Raw genomic sequence first — 12,204 nt, forward strand, 5'->3', positions numbered from 1 at the left:
GAGGTATATTTACTAGCCTACCTAGTAATTATACTACGCCTCCAAAGTAAATTTACTAGGCTGCTTAGTAATTACACTATGAGTCCCTAGTAATTTTGCTAGATTGCTTGGTGACTTTACTATTCTGAATAAGTAATATAACTACCTTTTAGTAACATAACTAGGTCCTCTTAGTGGCAAATACATGGTAAGACTAGTGATTCTACTAGCTTCAAGTAATTCTACAAACATTTCCCAGTAGGAATATCTCCTTCAGCTAGTAACTTTACTAGCTATAAGTACAGGTACCAGGTCATCCTCATATGGTACTTTTTAAAACCTAGTAATGTTACTGGATTAGGGATTCTTTTTTATTTTGATTTGTATGCATAGTTACATAGCAGTGCAATTTCTTATAGCTATTTCCTTAATGTACCGGTAGTATGTTCATAATGTTAAATCCAGAATTTTTTAATAAGGGGGACTTTTGACTGCCTTAAAAGGGGGCCCACTCAAGTCGTCCTTAAATTTTTCACTGTATAATCTACCAAATTTTTCCCATGAAAGGGGCCTAAGGGCCCCTTAATCCATCCCTAAAATCAACAGGAAGCTTCTACGGTACTTATATGTTTTTGTGATCTAAAAAAAATTAAAGATTATACCCCTACCCCAGCTGGCAGATTTTACCTTTTTTTTCATCTTGCCATTTTTACTTAAGGAGTGAACAAAACCCAAATATATGATGTTTCAAATCAACACAGAAGTAAAACATGGTGATTCAGGAGGAATTATTGGATTGCCAACTCTATTTATAGTTAATCTGACTGAAAGAAACAGTTTAAGCACCAAATCATGAAAAATGATAGTAAAGTCCATTCCACATTTTACAGCATGCCTTACATTCCTTTAAGCATTTCCAGATTATGAAGGCAATATAACAAGTTTCTTTAGATGGCAGTTAACTATTATTCTAAAATCTTTTTGACAATACATGTACTAGAATATATCTCTAAGATTACTGTTTGTCTATTTCTCATGTATGCATTAAGTTAAATTATGTCCCCTTAAATAATCAATTTACCTTTATTGTGCTTTTCAGGGTCAGAAAATCAAAACAATTCATAATATTTGCATGGAAAATGAATAAACTATTTAATCTTGCTGATATACAATCCTAATCACATTCTTTGTCCAAAAAATTGTCTTGTCGATGTAAAGAAACCCCTAATACTATCTCTATTTCAGCTAAATATGAGGACTAAATGAATAAGTAAGGACCCCTAAACCACTTACTGGTTCCAAAAAAGCTCACACTGGTGCCATGTTACCACAGAACTACAAATTAAACCTTAAGAAAACTATTATAGCTGTACTTGTATGGAAAAAAATAAGAAATTATGCACTTTACTTATTTCGGTGAAAATTATAGGACGTACAGGCAACTAAAATATGTCGCGACTCAAATTTCAGTTGTTGCACATGTGTCAGACACTGCGAAAAGTTAAAGCGAACATTTATTATTAAAAATGTACTGCAAGTTACATAAAAATAATGAAATTCTACTTTCTAGGTAAATTTTTACATTATTACCCACAGATCAGGCAAAATTTGCTGAATCAGCAATTTTCACTCCCAGGGGTGGAATTTAAGGGCTGTTTTTATTCTAGTTGCCCTTAATCAACTTTCATTGATAAACTTACAAATTGTATAGGTGAAAAAAGGACCTCTATTGATTTATTGTAAACATATATATCCCAGTTAAGGTGGCACGGTAGTATTTCCTGGCCCATAAGGGATAATGATAGCCTTTTTAGACTTTTCACCACTTTCTAGCACTGCCCAAAATTCTACGTACACAGTTTACTGAAGTACTTTCATTATAATTTTCAGAAATGAATTTAAAAATGTACCATGACCGTTTACTTTTTTTGCTATCTTTAAAAACCTAAGGCCACTAGTGCTTTTAGGTCTTTTATCATGCAGTGAATACAAAATTTAAAAAAATTCTCAAAAATTCATTTTCACCTGTATGTAAAATCATTTCATATTTTTCTACACCTGATTCATCCCTCAGTTTGGGAAAGTATGTTCAGTTGATACTGTATTTTTTGTCCAATCACACTGTTCAGATACATTGACTTAAGTAGGGTACACAAAAGAGCAACCTAAATTACGGAATGCAAATACTACTGTGCTACCAAAAAAAACTGTTTTAAAAGCCTCTAAATGCACAAAAAATGTAAAAAGTTGTGTTCAATTTTAATATATCTGCATGTAATATCATTCCTTATCATGGAAATTGTATTCAAACTGTTAAGGTTCATCATAACAAATGGAAAAAAATGGCTGTTTTTCCACATCAAAAACTACTCTGAGTACAGACTTACCTGTCCAGTTGGAAAAGTTTTAATGCCTGGCATCCACTAGATATATAAAAGTTAAATGCATTTTTTGTTTCAGAAAGATAAAATCTTTTTTTGGATTTTGATGGGCATTTTTTTCCTTTCTGCAGAAGGTGTAAAAATAAACAAACACCTGAATTACTTTGATACTGTCCCTCAGTTAAACCCTTTAAACTCACCTATAGTTGTGTAGATACCTATTGTCTGTCTATTGTCCATGTCAATCAAGGACAATCAATACAATACAATACAGTTTTCACCTGAGAGGGAACATCTCAAAGTTGTATCCCAACTTAGTTTATTTTTACACCTTCTTCATGAACGAAACAAAATGCCCATCAAAATCCAAAAAAGATTTTATCTTTCTGAAACACAAAATGCATTTAACTTTTATATATCTAGTGGATGCCAGGCATTAAAACTTTTCCAACTGGACAGGTAAGTCTGTACTCAGAGTAGTTTTTGATGTGGAAATACAGCCATTTTTGTCCATTTAATATGATGAACCTTAATTGGAGTATATTTGGGTATATTGGGGTAAAAAGTCATTTTGTGATCGCAAGCGGCTGACATGAACAGAACAATTTACAAGGAAATAAGAGATTTAAAATTAAATATATTCATAAAATAAAGTCTTAGTGTCGTTAAAATAACATTTTAATGCCTAGTGTAACATTGTTATTCAACCAAATTATGTTGTAACTGCTTTTTGAGGTATATTGATGTAGGTTGGGGTATATTGGGGTAAAAAGTCACGCCGCATTATACTGGTTATATTGGAAAAACAAATTTCTGGGTCACGTCATCAGACAAAATATAAAAATACAATTAAGACAGTGGCTTACCGTTATATATATTCTCAATCATTAGACAATACGACATCTTCGCTAGCCAAGGGTTACGACAGAACGTTACGCTGTGTGTGTTATGTATCAACATTCCTCTTGTCTTTCGAAATGTTTGTACACCGCTAATGAGTGACATTTTGTTTCGTCTTCCTTTAAGCATGCGCAGATTCCATTCCTATAGACGGGTTTATCCACGTCTTATCTCAAAAACATTAACCCGACTTATCCAGTCGTTATATTCCGACTCACTATCGATCGCTACATTAACTCGAGAGGACACTGACCAATAGAGGGCGCTGAATCATTCGAGTTACAAAAACATGTGCGCTTCCATTAAGAGGTCACGTGGTACGTCGGCCATAGCACTCGTGAATGATAACGCACGTGCAATCAATAATCTATATAGTCTATATAATTATCGGTCATTTATAACGTTTTTGTTTCACATATTTCATGTACATATGACCATGGCAAATAACGAAAAATATAGGAAAGGGGGTGGAAATTCTTGTGCTGTTAACATGGTTAATGGATGTTCTAATAATCGTCGTAAATTAAATGATTGGAACGTATCATTTTGTGAATTACATGGACAAAATCACGAAGACTGTTCTTGTTTGGTTCCATTTAAACTACATGTTATGCCCGCTAATGAGACAAAACGATTACAGTGGATTAAAGCTTTAAATAGAAAAACACTTCCAAAGCAAGAATTCGTATGCTCGGATCACTTTCTAGACGGAGCTCCGACGGAACAAAATCCTTTCCCGAAATTAAATCTTGGGTATGAAAGCCAGACAACCCCCGGTAGACGTAAACTGTCGAGACAAGAACAAGAAAGTAGAAAAAGAAAACGTTTACTGGAAGAAAGCAGTAGTACCGAGACGAGTGTTGACATTAATCAGACTGAAGGACCGTCTAATTCTAAACTGCTTCCAGAAGCTTTTTGTGATTTTAATGTGGTTAATCCACCTACGGCATCAGTTGGAACACAATATGTCGATTCTGATTATATGATTTCACAGGATCACATGTATTCAAAACCCTAGTCGGACACACAGAATACCTTTACTCAAACGAATACGGCGTTGACTGAAGAAAAGGGGGTTCAAGTCAAAATTGAAAGTAGCGCTATGTCCGCAAAAATAAGTATAGTAACGGACAGTGACTCTTTGTTATATACTGGTGTAAGTAAAGAAGTATTCTTTACGTTAGCAGAGGTTATGTCAGAAGTAAATACATTTAACTTTCAACTTGAAGTCGCCGACCAGTTACTACTAGTGTTGATGAAACTTAAACTAAACTTGCTGTTTGATGACGTAGCTCGTAGATTTAGAATTTCTAAAAGTTTAGCTAGTAAAATGTTTAATGCTTGGATACCAGTCCTTGCAGAAAAAACTTAAGGATTTAGTTGCATGGTTGCCGAGGGAAACAATACGAGCATGTTGTCCCGAATCTTTCCGAGAAAATTACCTTCGCACCACTGTAACATGTGTAATAATAGACTGTGCCGAAACATTTATACAACAACCTACGAACTTGAAAACTAGAAGTGAAACTTTCAGTAATTACAAGTCGCACAATACCGCAAAATATTTAGTTGGAATATCTCCACATGGACAAATCATGTTTATTTCCAAAGCTTTTGGCGGAAGAGCTAGTGACAAGTTTATCGTGGAAAAGAGTGGATTTTTAAACTATTTATTGCCGGGTGACGAAGTAATGGCAGATCGTGGATTTACAATTGAAGATTTTCTTTTTCCTCGTCGTGTAAAATAAAACATTCCTGCATTTACAAAATGCAAACCCCAGCTTTCAAATGAAGATGTCACAACTACTAGACGTATTGCACATGTACGAATACATGTAGAGCGTGCTATTCGTAGACTGAAAGTATTTAAAGTTTTAAGTGAAACTGTACCAGTGTCGTCTTTAAAGAATTTTGATGACATTCTTATTGTTTGTTCCGCATTGGTAAATTTGAGATCAGATTTAATACGGTATGTCAATGTAGTTACGGATTGAATATAATTACATTGTAAATTGGGTTATTAGTGCTTCATTTTTTTTATTACATTTTTATTCAACCTTCAGATTGTTTTATTTTAATTAATTGATTTCCATAATTGACTTGAATAAAAGAATTCAGGAAGTGTGATATGTGTCAATGAGACTGTAACCCAACAATAAAAGCTAGATTAAATCATCAAAAACTCTTCAATGAACAGTGGTCTTAATCTCCTGTCTTGGATGTCATTAAATGTGAGCGTGTATAAACTAGCTTGGAGACGATAATTCCTTGTCTTCTTCTTATTATTGTTGTTATGAACAAGTGAAATTAAAAGATAATTGTATATTAAATCATATATATATACTGGTAATCATAGACCTGCTCATTACTTTTTATTATTAAATTGTATCGAATTATTCGCATCTGGACTTATCAAAGTAGGAGTTACGGGTCTCCTAAAGTGAACCCCTGGGGTAATACATGTTTATTACATAACAAGCAATTACGTTAACATGTGAAGATAAACAAGTCAACACTGTTTGCCTTTCCAACTGTGATTATCCCTAGTAAATTACGCACATGTCTATGAAGTCCAAACGTCAACATTGCATACCAATGTGGTATCTCAATTAATGAGATTACTATCAAATTTTAATAATTCAGATCATTCATTTTGGTTGAATCAACAATAAAATTATGTGTGTTCAGATAGCGTGCTTTCTCTAATGTTTACAATGTTTCACGACCTTAATGGCGACCGGACATCGATGACCTCGTGCGGACATGTGCAATACTAAGGGGGATAATTAGAAAGACCCGTCTATTGACCTCACATGGCAATACCAAGGCATATTCCATCTCCTCCTGGGTATGTGCCAAATGTAATACCAAATTATGCCGCTCCAAATGGTATATATGCTCCTCCTGGGGTCTCTTAATTATCATCACCCCCAATATCATCGACAATTCCAGCCTCCTCCATATCCACAGTATAAATGCTGCGCAAAATCTACAACATGATCAGAATGTAAATCAATATTCCAATAGTCAGCATATTCAAAGGGACTTGAGAGTAAACTTGCCACAATCTAAACCGTCAGTGTCTCAAACAGACAGGTGCCATAGACCACAGCAAAGGAAGATTCACAAGGAAAAATATTCATAATAACCTAAACAATCCGTGCTAAACCAAGTTTACAAAATCTGCATGCTGATTGTTAAGTGTATTAATGGTCACAATTTATTGGTTGCATGTAGTTTTTAGCTCACCGGGGTCCGAATGGGCCCCATGTGAGCTTATGCCATCACTTGGCGTCCGTCGTCGTCCGTCGTCTGTCGTCGTCGTCTGTTGTCGTCGTCGTCGTAAACTATTTTAAGAATCTTCTCCTCTGAAACTACTGGGCCAAATACCTTCAAAATTTAACTGGATGTTCCTTAGTGTATCTAGTTAATAAGTTGTATCCGAAGTTTTGATCCATCAACAATCATGGCCGCCATGGCTAAAAATAAAATATAGGGGTCAAATGCAGTTTTTGGCTTATATCTCAAAAACTAAAGTATTTATAGCAAATCTGATGGGATAAAAATGTTTGATAAGTCAAGATCTATCAGCCCTGAAATTTTCAGACGAATCGAACAACCCATCATTGTTGGGTTGTTGCCACTAAATTGGTAATTTTAAGGAAATTTTGCAGTTTTTGGTTATTATCTTGAATATTATTGAAGATAAAGATAAACTGTAAACAGCAAAAATGTTCAGCAAAGTAAGATCTACAAAAAAGTTTTCATATGACCAAAATTGTCAATTGACCACTTAAGGAGTTATTGCCCTTTAAAGACAATTTTAAACAATTTGTTCATCATGTTTGCTAACATTTAAAAATCTTCTATAAAACTACTGGGCCTAATACTTTTAAACTTTAACTGATTGTTCCTTAGGGTAACTGGTTTATAAATTGTATCCGAAGTTTTGATCCATTAACAAATATGGCCGCTATGGCTAAAAATAGAACATAGGGATCAAATGCAGTTTTTGGCTTTTATCTCAAAAACTATAGCAGTTAGAGCAAAAGTGACATGAATTTAAAGTGATGAATGAGTCAAGATCTATCTGCTATGAAATTTTCAGACCAATTGGACCACCCATTGTAGGGTTACTGTCCGAAATAGTTTATTTTTATGAAATTTTACTGTTTTTGGTTATTATCTTAAATATTATAATAGTGTAAATAGCAAAAATGTTCAGCTAAGTAAGATCTACAAATAAGTTAAATGATCAAAATAGTCAGTTGACTCCTTAAGGAGTTATTGCCCTTGAAACGTTTATTTTTTACATTTTTTCGTGCGTCTATTACTTTTTAAAAAATCTTTTTCTCTGAAACTACTGGGCCAAATACTTCCAAACCTTAACTGAATGTTCCTTAGGGTATCTAGTTTATAAATTGTATCTGAAGTTTTGATCCATAAACAAACAATGCCGCCATGGCTAAAAATAGAACATAGGGGACAAAAGCAGTTTTTGGCTTATGCCTCAAAACTACAGCAGTTAGAGCAAAAGTGAAAGGGAGTTAAAGTGATAATTGGGTCATGATCTATCTGTTATGAAATTTTCAGACGAGTTCGACAACCCATTGTTGGGTTACTGTTGGAAATAGTTTATTTTTTATTAAATTTTACTGTTTTTGGTTATTTTCTTTAATATTATAATAGATGGAGAGAAAGTATAAATGGCAATAAATGTTCAGCTAAGTAAGATCTACAAATAAGTCAACATGATCAAAATAGTCAAATGACCCCTTGAGAAACGTTTGTGAAAGTCAAATTACTTTTTCAAAAATATTTTCTCTGAAACCACTTTGCCAAATACTTAAAAACTTTAATTGAATGTTTCTTAGGGTATCTTGTTTATAGATTGTATTCGGGGATTTGATCCATTCAAAAACATTGCGGCAGTTTCTAAAAATAGAACATAGGGGTCAAATGAAGTTTTTGGTTTTCATCTCAAAAACTAAAGCGGTAAGAGCAAAACTGACATAGGTGAAAGTGTTAACAGGTTTAGATCTACCTGTCAAGTAATCTTCCGACCAATAGGACAACTTATTGTTGGGTTACTGTCCAGAAATAGTTAATTTTTAGGAAATTTTACAGTTTTGGGTTATGTATTATCTTTAATATTATTATAGAAAGAGAGAAAGTGTAACTGACAAAATTGTTCAGCAAAGTAAGATCTACAAATAAGTCAAATGCCTGAAACTGAAATTACAGCCAGGTGAGCGATATCAGGCTCTCATGAGCCTCTTGTTTATGTAGGTTTTACTGCACTGGATGCATATAGTTATTGATATAAATAGTTAATTGACTTAAACACATGTTTTATGTGGAAATTAAGGTAAAACAGGAGTTTGATTGATTGAATGAATTGGGTCTATATATTTTTTGAAATAAAGAATGGAAAGGGGAAATATATCAGAGAGACAACAACTGCGCAAAAACGCCACCAATGGGCCTTCAAGGCAGCGAGAAATCCAACACCCAGAGGGGGCTGCAGCTAGTTCCTAAACAATAATGTATAGTTCAGCAAAATATACGCCACTCTACACTCTAAAACAGAGATGCACCAAAATTAAAATTGACTTATATAGTGGGGACCAGTTTTCAAATGGATGAAGCCAGAGTGTCAAGAATAAAACCACAAATACTATACTAGCATATGTGGATGTAAAACAATATGTTAACACTAATTGTTATCATGCTTATATTTGTATGATATGTTGACTAACATGAATATTTCAGAAATATAACTATTTTATACTATTACAACGTTTTGCTGAAATCATTATTTTATTTTGCAGGTACAATATAATGACATAGACGTCAATAATAACCGATCAGATTTATATGATTTAACGACAGAAGAAATTCGAAATGATTATGCTGCTGGTTTTTAGCTCACCTGGCCCAATGGGCCAAGTGAGCTTTTCTCATCACTTGGCGTCTGTCGTCGTCGTTCGTTAACTTTTACAAAAATCTTCTCCTCTGAAACCACTGGGTCAAATTTAACCTTGGCCAGAATCATAACTGGGGTATCTTGTTTAAAAAATGTGTCCCATGACCCCGTCTGCCAACCAACATGGCCGCCATGGCTAAAAATAGAACATAAGGGTAAAATGCAAGTTTTGTCTACTATTTTGAAAACCGTTATACATAACGAAAATCTGACAGGGCAAAAATGTTCAGAATATTGAACTCTACCAATTGTCCATATACTTCAAAACTGTCAGACGATTTTTTTATAGGAGTTATTGCCCTTAAATGACAAATTTTACCTTTTTTTTCATTTTTTGCCTATTATCTTGAAAACTATAATAGATAGAGAGAAACTTTATATTGCAAAGCAAGACAATTTCTACAAATAAGTCTGCAATATCGAAATCGTCAGTCGACGCCTTATTAGAGTTATTACCCTTTGATGACGATTTTTACAACTAATAGCGTTTTTGCCTTATATCTTAGAAATTATAATAGATAGATAGAAACTTAATTAAGCAATAATGATCGGCAAGTCATGAACTACAATTAAGACCAATATAGGAAATCGTCCAACGACTCCTTATTGGAGTTATTACCCATTAATGACGATTTTTACCATTTCTTTGCATTTTGCCTTATATGATAAAAATTATAATAGATAAATATACACTTTAAATCACAAAAATGATCAGCAAGTCAAGATCTAATAAGAAATTAAATTCTGCAATGCTGATATAGTTAGTAGACTGTCACTCTTTATAGGAGTGATTGTCCTTTTCATTTTTGTGTTTTGAGCAAAAACTTAAGAAGATAGAGAGAAACTAAACAGACTAAATGATCAGCAATAGTGCCAATACAAAATCAACAAAACAGAGATTTTTGTCATGAATTCTATTCTCGTCTACAATGTTGGAGAGTGTCCTTTGTTGAATATGTGTAACAGTGGTTTGATTCCGCCAGTGTACTTTATCCGGAGGAAGAAAATCCCCAGTGATTTTTATCCACCAACAAAAATTCACTTGGTTTTTCTATCCGGGTCCAGTGTCAAACATCCACCAGTCATTATAAGGTTCTAAAAAAAGTTTTTTGAAGGGGAAATATATATAAAATGTGGCTTAATAGTTTTTAGTGTATTTGAAACTTGCATAGTTGATTTATGTAAAAAGTGGAGAGTTTTCATCCAAGAAATGTTCACACTAGTGTTTTTGTACCGGAATGATTGCACTAGTTATTTTATACCGGGATTAATTAGCACTAGTGCTTTAGATCCTTACATTGATTAGTACTCATTTTGAACACACGATAACACAATAATGCTTATTGACGTGTAAGATTTAAATAATTTTTCTATGCAAATCTGTAAAATCAAATGCTTTTAAATTGTCACTAATTGTAATATTTATATTTATTGGATTGCCGAAGTTTTTCTGTGTATTATTTTCGGTCGACTTTGATATAAAATCATATCTTCTATGTCAATATCAAAGGATGCTTCTATAATTGAAACTTTATGTAAGAACAAATCTGCTCTTTAAATTTGGTTTATATCAAGTTCAATGTCCTGATCATTGATGAAGTATTTTGAGTTATAAAAATATCCTCCTCATCATCCTCAATATTATTTACTGGATTGACTCAGATTAATTAAACTGGTTCCTTGAAAATCATTTTAATTTTAACCCATTTATTTATGTAAACAATAAACCGGTCTAATATAAACAAAACAACGATATCAAGATCGACGCTTTCACACTATTTACATCCAATATTCTCTAGTGAAAAACAGTTACCCGGAATAAATACACGGCGGAATTAAAGTACGCTTACATATGCACATGTCCTTTTTTGAATATGCACATGTCCTTTTTATGAATATGCACATAGACCAAGGTGAGCGACACAGGCTCTTTAGAGCCTCTATTTTTGTTTTTGAAGGTATGTTAATAAAGTTCTTAACAATGATTAAATTGTCAATACTCAATGATATGTAAATGTTGATATAAGTTACTTTGTACTGTTGTGCCATAGATGTATATAATTAGTGTTGTACTCATAAAACATAATGGGGGACACTAACACAATAATGATTCTATAAAATGTATTAACTGATACATATTACAATGTACAAAACATTACAGAACAAATGATTTCACAGGGGCGGTTCCGGCCATTTTTAAAAGGGGGGTTCCCAACCCAGGATAAAGTGGGGGTTCCAACTATATGTCCCCATTCAAATGCATTGATCGTCAAAAAAAGGGGGGTTCCAACCCCCGGAACCCTCCCCTCCCCCCCCCCCCCCCCCCCCCCAGTACATTGAGTTATTCCTCTCAGTATAAAAAAAATGTCAAAGAAAAACTTTGGTTGTTCCCCTAGCATTCATTTGTTGTTTATAAGAAAACAAGTTGCTTTTTTAAAAAAAAAAGTCAATACGTGAATCTTTAGAACTTTTTTTATGCTAATTATTATTTCAACTGAATTGTAAATTATATCTCAGTATTTGCATTACCATGTGTGTGGAGGATAATATTTTCTTTTTATTGTAAATCAGGACAATAATGGCATGTTGAGAGTGGTGTTAAATATAAAGTAGAGAGATAAGGAATGTTTTAATTTCAATAGTTCATTTCTGAATGGTGTTAGCTTTCATTTTTACCAGTGTGAAAAGTCAAACTACTACCAATGGATGACACTTCTAGGGTGTTTATTGGTAGAGGTAATATTTCAACTAGAATCCCTCAGTAATTTTATATATTGTTCTTTTTAAAATACATATTTCAGAGCAAGTACGATATTTTGTTTCATAAAATGTAAAAGTTTTTTTATTCCTACCAAATAAGACAAATTCTACTTGCTTACCATTTTATTTTGTGCCGTAAAATCCCGTTCCACCTTAGAAATGGGTTTGGATCCAGCTCATACATTCAATTTGCTGCTT

The sequence above is a fragment of the Mytilus californianus genome, unplaced genomic scaffold, assembly GCF_021869535.1.
Source record: "Mytilus californianus isolate M0D057914Y unplaced genomic scaffold, xbMytCali1.0.p SCAF_9, whole genome shotgun sequence".
Lineage (NCBI taxonomy): Eukaryota > Metazoa > Mollusca > Bivalvia > Mytilida > Mytilidae > Mytilus > Mytilus californianus.